Genomic DNA, 23635 nt, shown 5'->3' on the forward strand with positions numbered 1-23635 from the left:
CATTATGATTTATCACAGGATATGGAATATAGCTCCAACTTTCATTTCTGCCTGGGATTTAGTCCTGAATGTATTTTCTCGCAAACACAAATCCCTTGTGTTTGAGGGGAGAAGATGGTATTCATTTTTGCTGTGGGGTAGGCTTTGAAATAGAGTGAGCAATTGCTGCAAAATGAATATTCAGTTGGGGAATGTCAGTGGTGTGGTTTTCTTAAGAGTTGAGTTTGTCTGTGGATCCGATTATTTTTCAGGACAAACCCAGGGACCCTGCTCTGAGTTTCAAGGTTCCCTCTCCTTCCCCCTAATATCTACTTGAGCACTAACCATGTACAAGGGCTAGGCTACATACCACAGGATATGGAATCATGGACTTGATGGAGTGTTTGCTCTCAGGAGTGTCCGATCTAGTTGGAGAGATAGACATTGAGCCGATTCCTTTACCACCAAAATTGTCATTGCAATAGATCCCAGGAAGGAAAAGGCTGGAGGCGGTAAGGATGAGAGTAAGGAAGAGGGCCACTGCACCTGGTCTGGGAATTCAGGGAAAGCCTCTCCCAGGAAGTGATGTTTGAACTGAGAAATGGAGGGTGAGCAGAAATCAGTCAAGCAAAGAGCGTCTGGTGGGGATGTGGGAGGGGAAGCTTAGCGTTTTCAAGAAACGAGGAAATGACCAGCGTGGCCGGAGTCCAGCATGCAGGGGGAAGAGTGACGTGACCTGGAGCTGGTGGGGGGGAGGGTGGGGCAGAGAGGAGACAAGGCTGGCCTACTTTCCTCTCACTTTGCATGGCTCCTTTTAGCTCTGACATGTACAGTTCCCACAGGGGAGCTGTCATGGGGCTGCAGGGCTGCAGGCCAGTGTGCGCCTCTGGGTCTGGCTCAGGCCTCCTCCCTGTGGCTGTCTGGCCCTGCTGCCCTCCCTCGCCTGTGGTAGGTTTGCCTGCCTTTTTCCTGGGAGCTCAGTGGCCCCCTGAGCACTGAGACCAGAGCGGTCCTCACTCAGAGATTTTGGGAGCCCTGGTTCAGTGTTACCCGGTTGATCTGGCTTCCTCTTGCCTGTGATCTGATGTCCCAGTAAAGAACCAAGTCCCCACTTCCTAGCCCAGCCCCCAGTACTGGTCCCTTCAGAACAGTGAGAATGGTTGCCTTTCACATGGCTGGTTCAGAGCTGGTTCGCTGGACCAGGGCTGAACTGTGGTTTCTCTGGGTCAAGTTCTCTGGGTACAAGGGGAGTAGACCTAGACAGGGTCCTGCTTTGGAGCAGCTTGCAGGCCACCAGGCAGTATGCTCAGCCTCTTCCCTCTGATCCTATCTCATCCCCAGAAGAACCCCGTGCAGTAGGGACTGCCATTGCTGCCCATTTTAGAGATGAGGAGACTGAGTCAAAGAGGGGCTAAGCAGCTGGCCCACAGTGACACTTGTCAGTGGTGACAAGGCTGGGATTTAAACCTGACCCCAAGGCCCAGGTTCTTAACCCGCATCTTCCACTCCTCTTTCTCTCTGAATTTTTGGAAGTGTCCTTAGACTGCGATTCTTTTACAGCTGGGGCCCTGTCTTACGGATGTCTTGTGGGTACTCCACACTCCATGCTTTCCTGTGGCTGCAACTTACCTTCCTGTTTTCACAGGCAGGGCTTCTGTCTGTCCCTGCCATCTGCTGGCCCGGTCCCCTCCACTGGCCTGCTGCTGACACTTTTTGACTCCCAACTGGGTGACGGGACAGAGTAGGCACTGTAGTAACCCAAAGAATGACCCGAAGGCCTGAAGTTCTCCTAAGAGTTGTGACTTCAAGGAAGTGTTTCTCAAAGGGGATGGCATCATCCTTAGAGGGTGTTTCCTGGTGACAGAGCTTTTCGTTTTCACAAGGATTGCAGTGCTCTGGGGATGGAGATGAGGAAGTCTCACATCCTCCTGGCTTTGGGGACCAGTATGAGACAGAACTGTGGGGCAAAGAGCTGTCTTGTGTCCCCTCAAGATTTGAAACATCCCCTCCCCACAATGATATAGATTAAGAACTTATTTTTTTTTTATTATTTGAGCACAGATCTTAAGTTTTTCTTTCTTTTTTTTCATATAAACACAAACACCAGCATGGTTTCAGTAGGCACCATGCCTCCTAGGAATGCTGCTGCTGCTGCTGCTAAGTCGCTTCAGTCGTGTCCGACTCTGTGCAACCCCATAGACGGCAGCCCACCAGGCTCCTCTGTCCCTGGGACTCTCCAGGCAAGAACACTGGAGTGGGTTGCCATTTCCTACTCCAGCGCATGCGCATGCACGCATGCTAAGTCACTTCAGTTGTGTCCAACTCTGTGCGACCCTATGGACAGCAGCCATCAGGCTCCCCTGTCCGCAGGATTCTCTAGGCAAGAACACTGGAGTGGGGGTTGCCATTTCCTTCTCCACCTAGGAATGCTACTTCTGTATAAATGGAAGGAAGGCTCTAGTACTTTACCAAGAGTTGTTCGCCATTTTGAAAATGACATCATGAATGGCAGTATCACATTCGGAATCTGAATCACTAGGGCCACATGGTTACATCAGTTTTCATTTATAGCTATTTCATTCATGGAGAGTCTGTGTATGCCTCACTAGCCCTTATTTGGAAATAGCAAATATAAAGCAAAAGGGTCAACAACATTCAGTCAAATATGGTCTAATTCCTCTGAAATCCAGATGTAATCCTTAAAAATAGGTGCAAACATTGACTACTCACCTATTCTTGAATCATCTGAGCATTTTCATGTTACAAAATACTTATTATACTGTAAACTATATTTTTTGTATCTCACTTACGTGACAAAACAGTACATTGATTTTTAGAAATTGTTTGTAGATAGATTATACCAGCTGTGAATTGCAATTCAGGATAGTAAGGACAACGTTACAAAAACACTGTTTTAAGAAAAAGGGCTTATGATGGAATTTTGAACTATAGTTTTAAGAAAATGAGATCTATTTCCTAATTTTGGCACCAGAATTTATAGAGAAAATAAATAATTGTCCCATCCAAGCCTCCTTGGTAATCAAGGATTTACTTTATTGGATATTTTTTCTCCAAAGGCTTTCCTATTCTTCTCTTGGAAGTATTTTCAGAAACAAGGCAGGATTTTATTTTGCACTCTGCCCACACCCCACCCCCCACCCCACTTTGAGAAGTTTCTAGGGTTTTGCTTATCGAGGAAGATTTTGGTATTTAAAAAGAGCCAACGGATTTTCAGACCAAATTGTCATGGCCAAGCTGGGTGATCAAGCTAGGGGATGATATTCTTGGTCATGGGCTGGAAGATTTGGGGGCAGAGATTGTGTTTGATCTGTCTTTGCCTCTTCACCCCAGCACTTAGTGCACAACAATAGTATATGGTCAGTATTAAGATGAACCGAATTTGGCAAACATGTGACATGAACTAGATCAATTCACGTTATCATAGTGTATTTAATATAGCAGTGTGTACTGGACCAGAAAATGGAACTTCCTCCTCTGGATGTTAGTGAACACATTTAAAAGAAGCTATGCCACCACCCACTCCAATAAGAGGGCACTGGGGGTAGTGACCAGCGGATCAGCCTGAGTTGATGCATTTCAGTTAGAAATTGGTCCTTCTGCATTCTATCCATTCCCTTGGGAATCCTACTTTCAGAGGAGTAAGGGCAGATTTTGAAAGTTCTTATCTCCTTACAGTAAACACTGATAACAATTTAATGAGTCTCCTTCCGGACACAAAATACAGACATATGGCTTCCCTAGTCCCTCAGTGGTAAAGAATCCATCTGCCAATGCAGGAGAGGCAAGTTTGATTCCTGGGTTGGGAAGATCCCCTGGGGAAGGAAATGACAACCCACTCCAGTATTCTTGCCTGGGAAACCCCATGGACCGAGGAGCCTGGCAGGCTATAGTACATGGGGTCTCAAAGAGTCAGACAGGTGAGCAACTAAACAACAACAACTCCACATCCTCCAGGCACATTCGGGTGTTCAGCCAACCAGAGAGCAAGTCTAATGGTATATGAGGAGTCCACAGATATGGAGCCGACTGTCTCCTCTTATAGAAGGGACGCGAGAATCCATGGACCTCGGTGTCTGGGTCCTGGAATCAATACCCTGGAATCAATATCCCACGGATACCAAGGGACAACCATGTTTCCATGGAAGATGTGTGTGTGTGAGGGAGGTTGGCTCAGGGAAAGGGAAAGTTTCATGTATTTCTTCAGCTTGAAAAATGAGATGATATCACAATACTGTTTTAAAATGCACTCTGCTTTCTGTATCACAGTCCACTTAGAACTGTTATTGAGCCCAAGCTTGTTCCACTCACCCCACGACAGGCCAGTAAATTGGGAGACGATGTTTGAACAAGGAATAACGATTGTAATCGGAAAGCTAGCAGACCCAGAAGATGGCAGAATAGGGTCCCCAAAAAAATCCCCTCTCAGCCCTAAATCGGGGCTCCTTTTATACACGGAAGAGGGAAGGGCGGGGCCCGCTGTGGCACTGACCAATGACTGAGCGGGGCCGCTAACGGTCGTTGGTTGGCAGTTGCTCTCGCTAACGGTTGCTTGCTTGGGGGAGGGGCCCACGGTGGCCTGATCAGTAGCTGAGCGAGGATCGTATAGCTCAAGCCTGCCCTCACAATGTTACAGAACCCTGTTGCAGGCAAAAGTTTTCGCTAGCCTGGCTCTGAAGGAAATTCCAATGAAGGAATGCCAGAGATGTTCTGAAGAAAGGAAGACAAGAGAACGATTTTAGTGGAAAATATGACTTCAGCTACTGGCTCAAATGGTAAAGAATCCGCCTGCAATGCAGGAGACACCGGTTCTATCCCTGAGCCAGGAAGATTCCCCTGGAGAAAGGAATGGTAACCCATTCCAGTATTCTTGCCTGGAGAACTCCATGGACAGGGGAGCCTGGCGGGCTACAGTCCATGGGGTCGCAAAGAGTTGGACATGACTGAGCGACTAACACTTTCTTTCATGCCTTCCAGTACATGAGTTCTTACGAATGCCATCTTCCCCTCCTCTTTTGAAACACATTGAAACTTTGAAGTTGCTAGCTTTGAGTCCAAGTTACAGTGGAGAACAAAAACTTATATTCTAGTGTGAACAAATAAGGGAACACCATCCCCTAATTTACAATCAGGGTCAGCATTCTGAAGGATAAAACAGTGTGATGGTCTAGACACTATAAGAAGAGACCGCTTTAGATAGAGTAATCAGGAAAGGCTTCTTGGAGGCGGTGATCCCTAAAAGGAGATGAGAGATCATGCAATGGCCTGAGGGCAAAGAGAACTTTGGTGTGCTTGAGGAACCACGGGAAGTGTGAGAGACTAGTGACCAACCAAAAAAGTCCTGGGAGGCAGGAGCCTGACCTTGAAAGGTCTTGAACTTCCTGATAAGGGCTTGGATTTTATTCTAAAGGGCGTGACCTGCTCTGCTGTGGTTTTACATGATCTCTTTGGAGAATGAATGATCTCTTTGGAGAAGGACAATGGTCAAAGCATGGGGACCAGTTAGGAGCCGCTGTAGTTGTTTGGGCAAGAGAGGATGACAGCTTGGTGGAGGGAGATGTTGTGAACACAGAGAGAAGTAAATGGATTCAAGATCTCCTAAGGTGGAACCATCAAGGTTTGCTTATGAGGTGATGTAGTGTGTGTGTGTGCTGTTTTGCACACTGGCTAGAATTTGGACCTGGGCAACTTTGGGCATGGCAGTACTATTTCTAGAAATAGGGAAGATGAGAGAAGAGCAAGTTTGGGACACAGAGGGGTCAAGGAAGTGAGAGTTCCTTTTTGGTCAAATTTCATTTCGAAATGCAGTTTTGACACCCACTTGAGATGCCAAGTAGGCAGTTGGATAAACACATTAAGAGATTTAGGGGTGGTGGGTCTGTCTGGAGAGATAAAACATTTAGATATTATTTAAAGCCAAGGGAGCTGACATTGGAAGGTGGCTGTATTTTCCACTTTCTAAACGTCTTTATCACAAAGTTTCTGAGTAATAAGAAAAAGAAATTAAATCGAGGGGAAGAGAGAAAACAATTCCAATTTCATCTATAGCCTATGTCTCGCCGCAGAACAACTGTTCGGCTAATGCAAATGCCTCTGGGGATGGCACACTCTTATGACACGTGGGACATGCACACCACCTGCTGGTCATTTCTGGGCTTTCTCCAACACACCCTTCAGGCCAGGATAAGTCTTAGTTTCTAGTGTAAGCTGGCATGAGAGTACGAAAGAAATCCAGGTCAAGGTTGCTGCCCTCCATAGCTAAGCAGGAGACCACAGATGCCACGGGTGTGGTGGCATAGTGGGTTTGGAGCAGAGAGAGCTGGTTTGGGATGTCACCTTTGCTTAAGCAGATGGCAAGGCTCTTGCCCCTAGAGGCTAGAGTAACACGTCCAACAAAACTTTCTGTGTTGTTGGGAATGTTTTGTCTCTTCTGTTCAGGGTGGCGCCACTAGCCACCCCTGACAGTTTGAGCCCTTGAAATGTGGCTGGTGGAACTGAGAATCTGACTTTTACAATTCTAATTACTTTATTGTTTTCAAACTTTATAAACTTTTTATTTTGTGTTGTGTGTTAGTTGTTCAGTCATGTCCAACTCTTTGAGAGCCCATGGACTGTAGTCTGTCAGGCTTCGATGCTCATGGGATTCTCCAGGCAAGAATACTGGAGTGGATTGCCATTCCCTTCTCCAGAGGATCCTCCTGACCCAGGGATCAAACTCTGGTCTTCTACATTGTAGGCAGATTCTTCACCAATTTTGTATTGGGGCATAGCTAATTAACAACGTTGTGGTCATTTCAGGTGAACAGCGAAGGGACTCAGCCATCCATAAACATGTATCCATTCTCCCCCAAACCCTCTTCCCATACAGGCTGGCACATAACACTGAGCAGAGTTCCATGTGCTACGCAATAGGTTCTTGTTGGTTATCCATTTTAAAAACACCAGTGTGTACATGACCTTCCCAGACTCCCCAACTATTCCTTACCCCCAGTAATTGTAAGTTCGTTTCATGTCTGTGAGTCTCTTTCTGTTTTGTTAGTAAGTTCATTTGTATCATTTTTTTAAGATTCCACATTTAAGGAATATCATACTATAGTTCTTATACGTTTAAATATACACCTGTAGTTAGTGACTGCTGTATTGAATAACAGAGTTCTTTGTTTGGATTTTTTTGGCTATACCACAAGGCATGTGAAATATTAGTTCCCTGACCAGGAATCAAACTGATGTGTCCCCTGCATTGGACACAGAGTGTTAACCACCTGACCGCCGAAGAAGTCCCTTGAATAACACAATTTTAAAGGCTTAATTTCTTCACCTGTGCAAGGGAGATGATAACACATATCTATGGGATCTTATGCAAGTTAAAGGAAATAATTTGAGAGAACTTCTAGCAAGATGCATGGCTTATAACAGGCAGTTATAATGTGTGTTTGGATATACACCCACTGGAATCTGAGGAACATTCCACCTGCACACCCATTGCTAAATTTTTCATTAATCTCCTGCTGTGAATTCAAAAGGAAAAACAGGGAATATTCATTAGCACCACAGGTCTGTCTCTCTTAAAAAAATCTGGTTGGAATGAATCAGTCAATGTGGCGTTTTGTATTTTTTTCACCCTCTCTCTGAGATGGGAGACTATATCAGCTTATGGTAAGAGAGTCATCCCAGTCAATGAATAATCAGAGGCAAAGCCAAGCAGATGATAAATCTTGGCCTCCATCCTGTGAAGCCACCCACTAAGCAACGTTGAATAAATCTGTTCAGGCTTAGCATATTTTTCAGGGTAATTGGTTGCAGTTTTCTCAGAGTCTTCAATTGGTTAACCTTAAGTTGGACTTATGCCAAGCTAATGAAACAGAGAATGAAGTAAGTTCTGATTTTGGTTTTAAGTTTCAGGGAGGGGACTATAGCATTAGACTTGACAGTGCTGAGAGCAAAAAGAAATGTTTATTCAGGCTTCTTTACCCTGAATGCAAGCAACATCTGGGTTTCTGTTATTTTCCCAGATGGTTCCCTTCTCCTTGGAGAGGGCTACAGGTGACTTAGAGAGAACTTCACGGAATACCATGTAATTAAACTAATTATGGCTCTTGTCGAGGCGGGATGTTCACATTTTAAATCATGGGGTGAGGAAGCTGTGAGGATAAACAAGTGACACTTTCTAGAAATGGTTAACTGTGTGGGCTTAGAGTCAGGAGATCTGGGTTCAAGTGCTAGCTTCTCCCCTTGGCCACTGGGTGACCTGGAGTAACTCATTAAGGTTTCAGAGCCTCTGTCTTCTTGTCAGTAAAATGGGCATAATGCTACCTGCCTCAACAGACAAGGAGAAATAAGATGTTGCCTGTGAAGCATCAGCACAGTGCCTGGTGTGTGGTAGAGACTAAAATCATGCTGGGTGGTTTTAGGCTACCTCTTCTTTAGGGTGATACAGTGATGCTTCTGAGAAAAAACTCACAGTGTAAACTTTCTGTGTCTCCACAATTGTTATGGGCTGTTATGTTTGTTATGGATTGCATCATTTCCCCCCCAAATTTGTATGCTGAATCCCTAACCCCCAGCAATTCAGAATGTGACTCTATTTGGAGACAGGGTCTTTAAAGAGGTGATAAAGGTAAAATGAGGTCATTAGGGTGGGCCTTCATCCAATAAGACTGGTGTACTGTTAAGATGAAGAAATTTGGACACACACATGCACCAAGGAAAGACCACGTGAAGACAGAGGGAGGAGACAGCCATCAGTAAATCAAGAAGAGATGTTTTAGAAGAAACCAACCCTGCTGACAGACTTGTAGCTTTTACAACTGTGAGAAAATATATTTCTATAGTTTAAGCCACCCTGTTTGTGGTAGTTAGTTACAACAGCCTTGGCAAACCAGTGTATGCACTCTGCCTGGTCCTCAGGCATTCACTATTTTCAGCAAATATTTTTTAGGCCTACTGTGTTCTAGGCTCTGAATATACAAAGCTGAACAACACAGCTTCTATGCTCACAAAACATATCTTCATTCCTTAATCAGACCTGCATTAAGGAGTTAATGCAGGTGAGGGAGAACAGTTATGAGATAAGGTTGAGGGGACAGGAGGTATGCACCCAGTTCATCAACTACAAGTTTTTATGTGTGTTGACAGGAAGTGTGCACCCAGCTCATCAACTGCAAGTTTTTATGTGGGCTTTGTTTATAAAAAGCCAGCACTGGAACTCAGTCCAGCTAAGTTCCACCACTGCTGTCCTCACAGATATCACTGTGATTCTTGTTGAGGGTTGGCTGTGCTGGGATGCACCACTCAGATCCTCCTTCTGCCCCAGGAGATGGGAATGATGCTGAAAGACAGCCATCTGTTGTCATTCAGCTTTGGGGATCATATTAACTGAAGAAAACTGCCTTGCCTGGTCATACTTTTTCCAAGGTCATGGGGAGGCAATACACATTCAGTGACTAGGAAATGTGAGGGTTTAAAGCTGACCCTCTTGATGCAAATCAAGACAATTCTGGAGGGCCAGCACAACTTCAGAGCTGCCCATGAGATTAACTGAGACCTCTAAGCCCACCTCGTGGGTTAGCTTTTCCCTCCGTCCAACCCTGCTTCTGTCTCTTCCCTTTCACAAGTCTGGTCTCCAAGACCTAATAGTCATGCTGCTACCAGTCTTCATCCCAGAATCTCCCTCTTGGGAATCCCATCTGTGATAGTGTTCCTAATGAAAATCAAGAATAGATGACCAGCAAATGCAAATCTTCAAGGCTTCTTTCTTTATGGTCCAGCTCTCACAACTGTACACGACTATTGGAAAGACATACGGACTTTTGCCAGCAAAGTGATGTCGTTACTTTTTAACACACTGTCTAGGTTTGTCATAGCTTGCCTGCAAAGAAAAAGGGGAAAAATATTATATTTATTTATATTTTTGGCCTTATGGCATATGGGATCTTAGTTTCTCTACCAGGGATTGACGCTATGCCCCCTGCAGTGGTTGCGAGGATTCTTAACCACTGGACCACCAGGGGAGTCCCCAGGATTTGTATTTAGAGGAGATCATGGCTCCTCCAGAAGTACTTGCAGTACTCCCAGTTCCTTCCCAGGGGTCCTTTATGTGTTGGCCACCTCATGCCTTTGCACCTTGGATCTAGCTGCTTGGACTAGCTGTCAGACTCAAAGGCAGTCTTTTGTAGATGGGCCAGCAGTCAATGAGATGGCACTTTGCAAGCACGGGGTCTAACAGATGACTCTCATCTACCTCTCCAGACTGTTCCACACCATGGTCTCTACCTTTACTTTCTGGGGAGGCTGACTTCCTGCCTGTTCTCCTTAGCTAAGATATCTCACATGCCATGGTCTCTGTCTAGAGCATGAGGCATTCCCTCCTCCATATGCCTTCATAGAATGCCTCCTTATCCCTTTATCTCCTAAGAGTTGCTTCTTTAAGGAACAATCCCTTACCACTCTCTAACATTTTATTGTTTCCTTCATGTAAGGACCCCAGTTTGTAAACTAATATTAGGATTAGTGTCTGTAAGCCACACTTGGCTGCCAGAAACTTGAGGGTAGAGTCCACTGCTCACCACTGTACTCCCAGCTCCACCATGGTGCCCAGAACCCAGGGAGACCCAGCACTATTAGCTGAATAACTGATGTGAAATTTCTTCTTGAAGGGTGACAGAATGAGCCAAATCAGTTCCCTCTTCTTCAGATCACAAATTTAAGTTAGGTACTTCCCTGGTGCTCCAGTGGGTAGGACTTTGTGCTCTCACTGTTAAGGCCTGGGTTTAATCCCTGGTCAAGGAGCTGACCATGGACATCACCAGATGGTCAATGCTGAAATCAGATTGATTACATTCTTTGCAGCCAACGATGGAGAAGTTCTATACAGTCAACAAAAACAAGACTGGGAGCTGACTGTGGCTCAGATCATGAACTCCTCATTGCCAAATTCAGATTTAAATTGAAGAAAGTAGGGAAAACCACTAGACCATTCAGGTATGACCTAAATCAAATCCCTTAAGATTATACAGTGGAAGTGAGAAATAGATTCAAGGGACTAGATCTGATAGAGTGCCTGAAGAACTATGGATGGAGATTCCTGACATTGTACAGGAGGCAGGGATCGAGGCCATTCCCAAGGAAAAGAAATGCAAAAAGGCCAAATGGTTGTCTGAGGAGGACTTACAAATAGCTGTGAAAAGAAGAGACGTGAAAGGCAAAGGAGAAAAGGAAAGATATACACATTTGAATGCAGAGTTCTAAAGAATAGCAAGGAGAGATAAGAAGGCCTTCCTCAGTGATCTGTGCAAAGAAATAGAGGAAAACCATAGAATGCGAAAGACTAGAGATCTCTTCAAGAAAATTAGAGATACCAAAGGAATATTTCATGCAAAGATGGGCTCAATAAATGACAGAAATGGTATGGACCTAACAGAAGCAGAAGATATTAAGAAGAGGTGGCAAAAATACACAGAAGAACTATACAAAAAAGATCTTCATGACCCAGATAATCATGATGGTGTGATCACTCACCTAGAGCCAGACATCCTGGAATGTAAAGTCAAGTGGGCCTTAGGAAGCATCACTAAGAACAAAGCTAGTGGAGGTGATGGAATTCCAGCTGAGCTATTTCAAATCCTAAAAGAGGGATGCTGTTGAAAGTGCTGCACTCAATATGCCAGCAAATTTGAAAAACTCAGCAGTGGCCACAGGACGGGAAAAGGTCCATTTTTATTCCAATGCCAAAGAAAGGCAATGCCAAAGAATGCTCAAACTACTGCACAATTGTTCTCATCTCACACACTAGTAAAGTAATGCTCAAAATTCTCCAAGCCAGGCTTCAACATTATGTGAACTGTGAACTTCCAGATGTTCAAGCTGGATTTAGAAAAGGCAGAGGAACCAGAGATCAAATTGCCAACATCCACTGGATCATTGAAAAAGCAAGAGAGTTCCAGAAAAACATTTACTTCTGTTTCATTGACTAAGCTAAAGCCTTTGACTATGGGGACGACAACAAACTAAAAAATTCTGAAAGAGATGGGAATACTAGACCACCTTATTTGCCTCCTGAGAAATCTGTATGCAGGTCAAGAAGCAACAGTTAGAACGGCCATAGAACAACAGATTGGTTAAAAACTGGGAAAGGAATATGTCTAGGCTGTATATTGTCACCCTGCTTATTTAACTTATATGCAGATTATATCATGAGAAACGTTGGGCTGGATGAGGCACAAGCTGGAATCAAGATTGCCGGGGAAAATATCAATAACCTCAGATATGCAGATGACACCACCCTTATGTCAAAAAGCGAAGAAGAACTAAAGAGTTTCTTGATGAAAGTGAAAGAGGAGAGTGAAAAAGTTGGTTTAAAACTCAACATTCAGAAAACTAAGATCACGGCATCTGGTCCCATCAATTCATGGAAAAGAGATGGGGAAACAGTGGAAATAGTGACAGACTTAATTTTTTGGGGCTCCAAAGTCACTGCAGATGATGACTGTAGCCATGAAATTAAAAGACTCTTGCTCCTTGGAAGGAAAGTTATGACCAACCTACACAGCATATTAAAAAGCAGAAACATTACTTTGCCAACAAAGTCCATCTAGTCAAAGCTATGGTTTTTCCAGGAGTCATGTATGGATGTGAGAGTTGGACTATAAAGAAAGCTGCGCGCCGAAGAATCGATTCTTTTGAACTGTGGTGTTAGAGAAGACTCTTGAGAGTCCCTTGGACTGCAAGAAGATCAAACCAGTCCATCCTAAAGGACAGCAGTCCTGAATATTCATTGAAAGGACTGATGCTGAAGCTGAAATGCGAATACTTTGGCCACCTGATGCGAAGAACTGACTCATTTGAAAAGACCCTGATGCTGGGAAAGATTGAAGGTGGGAGGAGAAGGAGACGACAAGATGGTTGGATGGCATCACCGATTCAGTGGACATGAGTTTGAGTAAACTCTGAGGGCTGGTGATGGACAGGGAAGCCTGGCGTGCTGCAGTCCATGGGGTTGCAAAGGGTCAGACACAACTGAGCAACTGAACTGAACTGAACTGAACAGGGAACTGAGATCCTGCAGTCCATGAGGCATAACCCACCTTAAAAAAAAAAGTTTAAATTAGAAAAATAAGGTGGAAAAAAAATAAAAAGAAAAATAAGGTGGGATGGATTGGGAGGTTGAGATTGACTTATATACACTACTGTGTATAAAATAGATAGGAGAATCTATTAAGCAGCACAGGGATAATGAAACTCAACTACACAGCACAGGGAACCCTACTTAGTGCTCTGTGGTGATCTAAATGGGAAGGAAATTAAAAAACGAGGGGATAGATGTATACATGTACCTGATTCACTTTTCTGTAAAAGCAGAAACTGACACAACATTGTAAAGCAACTATATACTCCAGGAAGAGAAAAGAAAAGAAAAACGCACACAGTCAGAGTTGATGAGGTTTGGGGTGTATCAATAGTTCTCAAAGTGTGGTCCAGGGACCCCCCCCCCTTTATAAAGACCACCTTTCAGGAGGTCTACAAGGTCAAAACTATTTTCCTCTTAAATCTAAGATATTACTTTGCCTTTTACCACCCTCATTCTCTCATGAATATATATTGCATAGAATGTGAAAAGCTCCTTTTATAGTTTCACATTCCACATTGTAACAAATCTTTAAGAAACTACCACTTGTCAAGTTTTGGGGAAAATGCCAAAAAAGAATACCCGCAACTCTAAAAAGTCTACTAAAATCTCTCTGTCTTTTTAAACAATACATATCTCTGTGAGGCCAGGTTTTCTTCATATACTTGAACCAAAACAACATATGGCAATGTCATGATGAAAAAACATACATGAGAATTGAGCTATGTTCTATTAAACCAGACATTGTGAGAAAGTTGAAAAAACGTAACACAGGGGAATAGTTCTCACTAAATATATTGTTTTGGGAAGATAAAGTTATTTTTCATAAAAATGTTATTTGTATTAACACCTAATGAATTTGTTGTTAGTTTTGTAAGTGACACTGCAAAATTTTTTAATTTTAATTTCTGATATGATAAATATCTATAAAAATAATTCACACAAACAAAAGCTCTTTGAAGTGCAAAGATGTCCTGAGACCAAAAAGTTTGAGAGTTATGGGGGTCAAGTGTTACCCAGAATTCTGAGTAATTTTGCAAAACTTTTATACAGTTCCATGTATTTTTGGCATCTAGTATTACTCCTGAAAGTCTAGAATATTTATTATCTTAATGATTTTAAAAAATTGAAGAAGGTTTGAAACTTCTAATCCAATTCTGAGAATATAAAGAAACACTATGTTGTTTTAAAAAACCAGGAAATTAATATGTGATACAATATTATTAACTAAAGTACATATTTTCAAATTTCACAAATTTTATGCTAGTGTCCAATATTTATTTTCATATCTTATTCAAGCCCCCAGATTGTATTTAAGTGCATTGAGCAGATTCAGCTGCATGCAACAAATTCTGGTAAATTCTCTTTCTATTTTTATTCTGTTACAAATATTTTCTAATTTTCTAATTTATGGCTTCTTATATACACCCATCATTTAAAAGTGAACATTCAATTTCCAGATACATGGGATTTTTAAAAGTATCTTTAATATTAATTTCTCATTTGATACTAATTTCTCATTTAAATGCTTTCTTTTCTGCTATCACCCTGTGTTTTTTCAGTCTTTTAACTTTATTGAGGCTTTCAGTGGCTAAGTCAAAGGTCTCTCTTGGCAGATGTCACATAGCACTTGAAAATATGTAGGTTATTTTCAAATATCTTTTGATATTGATTTCTAACATAATTTCTAACATAACATATAGTGATAAGAGAACAAGACTTTGTATGACTTCAATACCTTTAGACCATGAAACTTTTGCACCTCGTTTTATGTCCCTGGATACGTTTCAGTGTCTCCTAGTTTATAGTCTATGGGGATTTGCATAGAGTTTTTATCCTACTGTTGTGTGAAAATTGTATACGTCATTATCATGGATACACTTGAATTGGCTCATACTGCTTTTCAGGTCTGCTACAGCCTTCTACTTCTCTGTTTATTCATTCCATTAATTTTTGAGAGTTTGATTTTGCAACTCCGACTAAAAATCTTAATTTATCTACTCAAAAAATAGCTATCATATATAGTGGAAACTATATGTAACCTTGTTCAGCCTTTTCCAATTCTCCTATAAATGTGTTATCATGCTTTCATAATTTAAAAAATAAAAAAGAAAGAGAAAAAAAACAACAGTGTCAAAAAAAAAAAAAGAGAGAATTCTGAGTAATTTTGGATGCAAGAGACAAACTCAACTCAAACAGCCATAAGCCAAAGCCTGTCTATCTTCACTTCTTTGTCCCTCACCCCCTAGTATTGGCTTCATGTTGGGTAGGCTTTCCTCTAAAAGCAGGTGATGATGACTGTCTGCAGCTACAGGTTTAGGTCCTATTAGCTTAGCAACCACAGCACATCCGTTCCAGTAGTTCTAACAAAATCCACAGTGTAGACCCTCTTTCCATATTCATCCCCGGGCCAGTCCCCATGACTCTGCTTGGTCAGGTCTTAATCTTCCATTCATCTTTGTGATGATGAGTTGTATTTGGTCAGTGTTCAGTAAACCGTGTGGACCAAGGAGGGTAGCTCATCAGACGAAACTCAGAAGCTTTTACCAAGAGAAAGGTAAAAGGGTGTCATGTGGGCAAGCAACATCTGTCATCTTGGGAAGATTGGGGTAGAAGGCTGAGAAAATGAGAAAAGTAAGTTTTCTCTAAGGAGAATTCAGTAGAGGTGAAGAGATTAGGGAAGGCTGGGTTGAGCGTTGAGACAGGATTGGTGGAGGGAGGTGTTGCTGGGGAGGGAGGTTTCCTGTTCCTGTCTCACCCATGAGGCCTTGATGATGGTGGAAAGAGGGTGGCTGTGGCCTGTGTGGACTGGATATAACATCTCCAGCATTTGGGGGCTCTCTTTCTGCTTCCCAAGACAAACTGAATCACACCTCATGCTCTGATCACCAGACTTACCTATCCTGAGTCATGTTGCCTGTAGCCTTTGCTCCACATTAGGGGGCCCTGAGGCAGAAGAGGTAACAGTAAAAGCATTAGGTTGAGACTAGAGTTTGGAAAGGAAATTCGGGATTTAGAGTCCTTTGAAGTGAAGTCGCTCAGTCGTGTCCGACTCTTTGCGACCCCATGGACTGTAGCCTACCGGGCTCCTCCATTCATGAGATTTTCCGGGTGAGAGTACTGGAGTGGGTTGCCATTTCCTTCTCCAGAGGATCTTCCTGACCCAGGGATCAAACCCAAGTACTTTAGCATCCCTCAAAACAAAACACCAGCCATGAAAGACATTGCCTTTTATTGCTGCAAAAGAGAGAGCCACCTATGGAGAATTAATCTTTAAGAACTTTACCCTCTCCCTTCGCTCTCTCATGGAAAGACTTTCATATGTGAACGATTAGATGTGTTCCACATGGACCCAAGACAGGAGAGAGAACCAGAGATGAGAAACAGAGGCAGCTGGATTTTGTCTCAGTATAAAAGAAAACGTTCAATCTCATCATCCAAAGCTGGAATGGGTTCCTTCAGGTGTGTGTTTGGGGGGGACAGGTCAATTATGCACTAATGCATGACCTCATTTTCTTCCGGGTCATGAGTATGGGGAAAGCTGAAAACCAGAGTTCAAGGTAAACACAAGATGATTCACTCTTCACTTGAAGAGCTCCTTCTCTTTCCTTCCCTCCCTCCAACTCCCCTCCCCCCTCCCTCCTTTCTTGCTTGCTGTGGTGAATACTGGTACATTATTTTGGCATAAAGAGAGGAATCTGGAAAATGCCTTATATTTGAAATTTTCTTGATTCTCCCTCCCGTGGTAGAAACCCTTCCCTCATCTGTTCAGATCCAAAATACTTGAAAACTGCAGCAGCAATACAAATGCATGACCAAAGGACAGCCAGGCAAAAAAGTGGTGTCACTCAGGGCAGACACCGGGGTGCTAGAGAGGAGTCTCGGTTCCTGCTTTTCCTTTTCTGTCCCTGGTTCTCTCAGAGAGGGCGTCAGAAGTAGCTGGTGGATCCAGTGTCATGAAGGCTCTTTAGTAGCTTGGCGGGAGGCATCCGGCAGCAGGGATCAGGCTGTTCTCATCTTTCTCTGGCTTGGTTTGGGGTCAAACACCTGCATTTGTTTTCCAAACAAATGCCTCTTCCTGGGCAGAGGAAGGAAGGGGCGAGTCTCCCTTCAGACTCCTGAGGCCAAAGGAGGACTGCCCTGGGGCAGCAGGTGACAGAGGGGTCAGCAGGAAGTCTGTGTGGACCCTGTACTTCTTCTAGAAGAACGAAGGGAGAAGGTCCTCTGGCCCCGAGTGCAGTCAGTGGAACAATTGTAGGAACCAAAGGAGGAAACTGCTGGTTCTCCTAGGGAGCATAGGCTTCTCAACTGCCCTGTCATCCCTTGCTCTTCTCCATCTCCCTCCCAAGTTCCCAGCTGCGTTCCTCCTAAGCCTTCCCCTGGTGCTGGAGCTTCCGCTTCTCCAAGTTACCTGAGAGCATCTCTGAGATTTTCTTAGAGACCATGGGGGAGGGCTTCGTTTCCTGAGGCTCCGTCAGAGATGGACCTACCTTGGGAGCCCTCCATCCTCTCATGTCTCACGTGACCTCACCTGTGCATCGTGGAAACAATAGCTCCTATCTCATCTCTGCTGAGGGCCCTTGAGTGTTGTTAAGATGTGTTCATGCCCAGAGACTTTGATGCTAATTCCTTCTGGGTTCCTGGTACCCCAGTCTCCTAGGACCTATGCTGCTATTCCACCACCCCACCCAGTTTTCTAAGGTCCTGACATCTAAACAGGGAAGCTGCTTCTATGCCTCAGTTCCTCTGACCCTCTGGAAAGTGACAATACAACAAAAACCTGTCTATCAATCTATTTAATATTATCACCAGCGTGTGTTATATGATCACCTGTATAATGCCAGTAAGAACAAAATCCTTCATTCCTTGAATACTTAGTGCCTTATGTATGCAGGTCAAATCTGTATGCAGGTCAAGAAGCAACAGTTAGAACTGGACATGGAACAACAGACTGGTCCCAAATCAGGAAAGGAGTACGTCAAGGCTGTATACTGTCACCCTGCTTATTTAACATATATGCAGAGCACATCATGAGAAATGCTGGATTGGATGAAGCACAAGCTGAAATCAAGATTGCCAGGAGAAATATCAATAACCTCAGATATGCAGATGACACCACCCTTATGGCAGAAAGAGAAGAAGAACTAAAGAGTCTCTTGATGAGAGTGAAAGAGGAGAGTGAAAAAGTTGGCTTAAAACTCAACATTCAGAAAACTAAGATCATGGCATCCGGTCCCATTACTTCATAGCAAGTAGATGGGGAAACAGTGAGAGACTACTTTTTGGGACTCCAAAATCACTGCAGATAGTGACTGCAGCCATGAAGTTAAAAGATGCTTGCTCCTTGGAAGAAAAGTTATGACCAACCTAAACAGCATATTAAAAAACAGAGACGTTACTTTGCCAACAAAGTTCTGTCTAGTCAAAGCTTTGGTTTTCCTAGTAGTCATGAATAGATGTGAGAGTTGGACTATAAAGAAAGCTGAGCACCGAAGAATCGATGCTTTTGAACTGTGGTGTTAGAGAAGACTCTTGAGAATCCCCTGGAGATCCAACCAGTCCATCCTAAAGGACATCAGTCCTGAATATTCATTGGAAGGAGTGACGCTGAAGCTGAAATTCCAATACTTTGGCCACCTGATGCGAAGAACTGACTTATTTGAAAAGATCCTGATGCTGGGAAAGATTGAAGGCTGAAGGAGAAGGGGATGACAGAGGATGAGATGGTTGGATGGCATCATCGACTCAGTGGACATAAGTTTGAGTAAAGTCCAGGAGCTGGTGATGGACAGGCAGGCCTGGTGTGCTACAGTCCATGGGGTTGCAAAGAGTCAGACACAACTGAGCAACTGAACTGAACTATGTGATTGAGCTCCTTGACTTCTCTCAACAACATTATGACCTAAGTACTACTATTATGCCCATTTTACAAATGAGGAAAGCAAGTCTCAGAGAAATTAATTGGCTCGGCCAAGAACACATAGCTAGTTTAGTACTGAAAATGGAATTTAAAAAATAGGTTTGCAGCTATATATTTCTGGTTCTGATCATAATATATTTTTGCTTGTTCTAGATTTTTAAATAAATGAAATCATGAAGTATGTAGCAAAATGAATAAACATTGTTGCATACCTGAGAACAACAACAAAAATATTAACAAAATTAAATTCAAGGCCTAGTCTGCCTGACACCAGTGTCCATATTCTTAGCTATCACACCAAGTGCTCCTGGTATTCCTACTAATATCCCTGAGAGGAGTTTTAAAGAGAATTAAAACGTCAAATGGAGAGAGGAAGATGGAAGTTGGTCTCTGTGTTAATTAGGGAAATGCTAGCTAGCTTCAGTAGTTATTAAACTGCCAATTTCAGTGGCTTAACACAGTGAAAATGTATTTGTTACTTATGCAACAATCTGATGAAGATTGTTTCTGGTGGCTTTCATCCATGTGGTGATTCAGGGACCCAAGCATGTCTCTCTCTTTTTTCTTTTTCTTTTGAACTTTTTATTTTGCACTGGGGTATAGCCGATCCGGTGGCTCAGAGGTTAAAGCGTCTGCCCGGAATGCGGGAGACCTGGGTTCAATCCCTGGGTCGGGAAGATCCCCTGGAGAAGGAAATGGCAACCCATTCCAGTATTCTTGCCTGGAGAATCCCATGGACGGAGTGGCCTGATTGGCTACAGTCCACAGGGTCACAAAGAGTCAGACACAACTAAGTGACTTCACTATAGCCGATTAACAATGTTGTGGTAGTTTCAGCTGAACAGAGAAAGGACTCAGACATACATGTATATGTATCCATTTTCCCCCAGGCCCCCTCCTCCCATTCAGACTGCCACATAACACTGGGCAGAGTTCCATATGCTATACAACAGGTCCTCCTTGGTTTTCCATTTTAAATATAGCAGTGTATACATGACCATCCCAAACTCCCTAACTATCCCTTCCCCCCAAAAACCATAAGTTCATTTTATATGTCTGCGAGTCTGTTTCGTAAGTAAGTTCATTTGTATCATTTCTTTTTAGATTCCACATATAAGGGATGTCATGTGATACTTCTCTGTCTGACTTACTTCACTCAGTATGATACTCTCTAAGTGACCCAGGCATGTCTTATCTCATGGCTTTGCCATCCCTTAAAGGCTTAAGCACCTCTATATCCAGGATGAAGGAGAGAGGAGAAGAAATAACATAGCCTATTCTTAGCTGTTTTGGACAGAAATGACACATGTTACTTCTGCTCACTTTCTACTGGCCAACACTACTCACATATCTTTGCACAAATGAAGGGGCCTTAGGAAATATGTTGGCTCCCTGGGCAGACATATTTCAGCATCAACTCTGCATCATAGGACAGGGAGCACAAAATATTCAGCAAAGAGTTATTTCTGCCCTGATCTCAATGACCATAAATTCCTTCCATCCCATAAGTTCTATGGTTACATGATATTATTTGCCTGAAATACATGAGAATTTGATAAGGGTGAAAGTCCTTTCAATAGGGCAGTATTCATGTGAGAAATGGCCAAGACAGGAAATGTCTGTAGTAAACGTTCTCTATGGCCTGAGGTTTTCAGCATCTGAAAAATGAGTGTCTGAATCTTCTCTGTAGTCTGTTCAGTGTGGTCCACTGTAGGATTCCATTGCCAGCATGGACTCCAGAGGCAGCAGCCTCACTTAGGCTCCATGACTCACTGCAGAGAGAGGTACCCAGAGATGTGGTTTTAACATACTGTTTAGAAATAAGCGTCTGAGAAGTGTGGAAACATGCCGTCCTGATTTGCTCAGCTCTATCGTTAAGCGCTGGCATTATCACCATCTGCCAAAATGTGGAAGTTGTTTAAAAATGAGTCACCTGGCACCAGAAATCATTTCTGCACAGAACCTCCCCCACCATCTCCTGGTATCAACAACAAGTCTCTGCTGCTTGTAAGTTCTAAGAAGCCTGAGAGAATGTGAGTCCCCCACCCCCGTCCCTACCAGGTGACAGTTGGTTATTAATCCTCCAGGGCAAAGGCATCAATTTCCTTGAAACTTATTGGCACACTTACTTTTCAAGGATGCTGAATCATGTTGCATGGACAAAGGCAGTATTATTTCTAAGTTCATATAAATGCTAGCTGAATTAGACTCCTTTTCATCTCTTTCCCATCTCACACCCAGTGTTTCTTCGATAGGTAGCAGCTTAAACAATGAGAAACACAATACAATTTGTCTCACACACCCAGAAAGATGCCAAATCCTCCACAGTCCATTTTTGGGTGGTTTCTTTTCTAGGTGAGTCAATGTCCTTTGGATATCCTGTAATTTAAATTAACAAAATATGAGATTAACTCCTATAGCTCAGACGGTAAAGAATCTGCCTACAATGCAGGAGACCCAGGTTCTATCCGTAGGTCAGGAAGAGTCCCTGGAGAAGAAAAGGCCACCCATTCCAGTATTCTCCTTGCCTGAAGAATTCCACAGACAGAGGAGTCTGGTGGGCTCCAGTCCATGGGGTCCCAAAGAGTTGGACCCAACTGAGTGACTAACACTTTCACTGTTAATACATCTTATGTTAACAGCTAGAGCAATGACAGAGGGGGAAAACTGGTTTGTATATAAACCCATATATTCATGTCAAAAAAGGAAGAATGCTCACAACTATTAACTACAGTCCTGGTTTCTGTGGCTGGCCTGTGATCTTAGCTGATGTTTATAATCGCCATATTCCTTCACCCACCACACATTCCTTTTGCCCTTAGCAAGCATTGGCTGAAGCTCTGTGTCACCTTCATTTGTAACCCTCTGACTGTGTAACGCCAAAAGCCATCGGTTTTCTTCAGGGTCTAGAACACCAGAAGACTACTGTGGAATCAGGCTGCTGACTGGGCAGTGCTTGCATGCCTGCTTGGCAGAGGAATGCTGTTCTGAGCCACTGGTGCGCCTCCTATCAGTGCCTCCCAGCAGAGCACCTTAGGATTTGGAGGCAAAGCTGCGCCATCCTCTGCAGCTGATTCACTTGCTTGGGGCCACCAGGTTACCAGGTGACCTTAGGTGACCATAGGGACGGGCATTGTGCTGACATGCCCTTCACCAGCTGGGAAATATCAGAATATGTACCCATATATAACAGCCAATTTTATTACAAGGATTTCTGTAAAAGTTATCAGGGGACCTGAGCTATGATCCTAACTGGTGTTGCCAGCCAACTGGGTGACTCGAATGTCCGCTTCCTCATCTTTGAGGAAAGGGCCCCACAACCACTGATAAAGGACCAAGCTTACCTGGTTTAGAGTAGGGTTCTATCTGCTGGGTCTGTAGAGCAGTGGATCTGCTCCATAGGGGATAATACATAGGGGATCAATAGAACAAAACAGGATTCTATGGTTAAATCAGGTGGCTAAGCCTGGTCATGTCCATCGCTGTCTTATATGACTTTTTATCACCTTTAATTTTCTAATCTGTATGTGATAGGCAGGTGCAGAGAGACATTATGAGAAGGGCGTATGTACCTTTTCCCAAATGTATCATGAACATACATATACATTTTACATGTGATATAAACATGAACGCTGGTTTAAAAAAACACTTTTTATTGCAGACACCTATTAATATCACCAGGAACCAGGCTTCCATGGAATACAGAATAGGAAGTTGTGTTAAGAAGTATTCTATAAAAATGATAAACAGCTGTTAAACTTGGTTGCTCCAATGTCTGAATTTATACGTGAGAATTTTTATAGAAAATAGATTTAGGTTAAAAGAAGCCAAAGATGAAATTGCATGTGCATATTGATGACAGGGGAATTACATCCAAGTACTTTGCAGAGGAGAGAAAATGAGTGAGGTCGTATTTGAGAAGCCTAGGACTGTTTTTCCATATAGTGATGTCAATGATAGTCTAACAGATTAAGTTATCAAGTGTTAGGCTTGGATGGGTGTTTTTTAAACAACGCCCCAGGTGACCAAGGGTAAAGTCAGGGTTAAGGGAGGAATGAGGCAATGAAATCACACTCTGCTTTAACTAAAGCACTCTGCTTCTATCTGACAGTAGAGACACAGGCCGTGGAGTCAGGAGCCCTGACTTTGAATATCACATGCCACAACCGCTGGCAACATGACCTCGGCCATCTCTCTGACCCTCGGTGTCTCCCTTTTTCAACTGGAAGATAAGGGGAAAAAAACAAACCTCACTTTTAAGGTTTTAGACAGGATGAAATGAGATAATTCTGGCAAAGTACAAAGCACAGTAATAGACCCTATGAACTATTATTAAAATTCTTTCACAGAACGGATTTTCACATAGGCATGTGAACAAGGGGCCTCCCAAGTAAAAGGGCTTAAAAACACAAGACTAGATGATTGTTAAGGTTTTTTTTTGTGGTTAAGAGTCTGTGGTCCAACAATATAACAGATATGTCCTGTGACAGAAAATTTCCCCGTTTCTACTCCTTGGTTATCACTTCTGGTCAAAAAGAGGAAAAAAAAGCAAGCAAGCAAAAAAAAAAAAGCATTTGTTGTATAGTTCCTCAATC

The sequence above is a fragment of the Cervus canadensis genome, chromosome 22 (genome assembly GCF_019320065.1).
Source record: "Cervus canadensis isolate Bull #8, Minnesota chromosome 22, ASM1932006v1, whole genome shotgun sequence".
Classification (NCBI taxonomy): domain Eukaryota; kingdom Metazoa; phylum Chordata; class Mammalia; order Artiodactyla; family Cervidae; genus Cervus; species Cervus canadensis.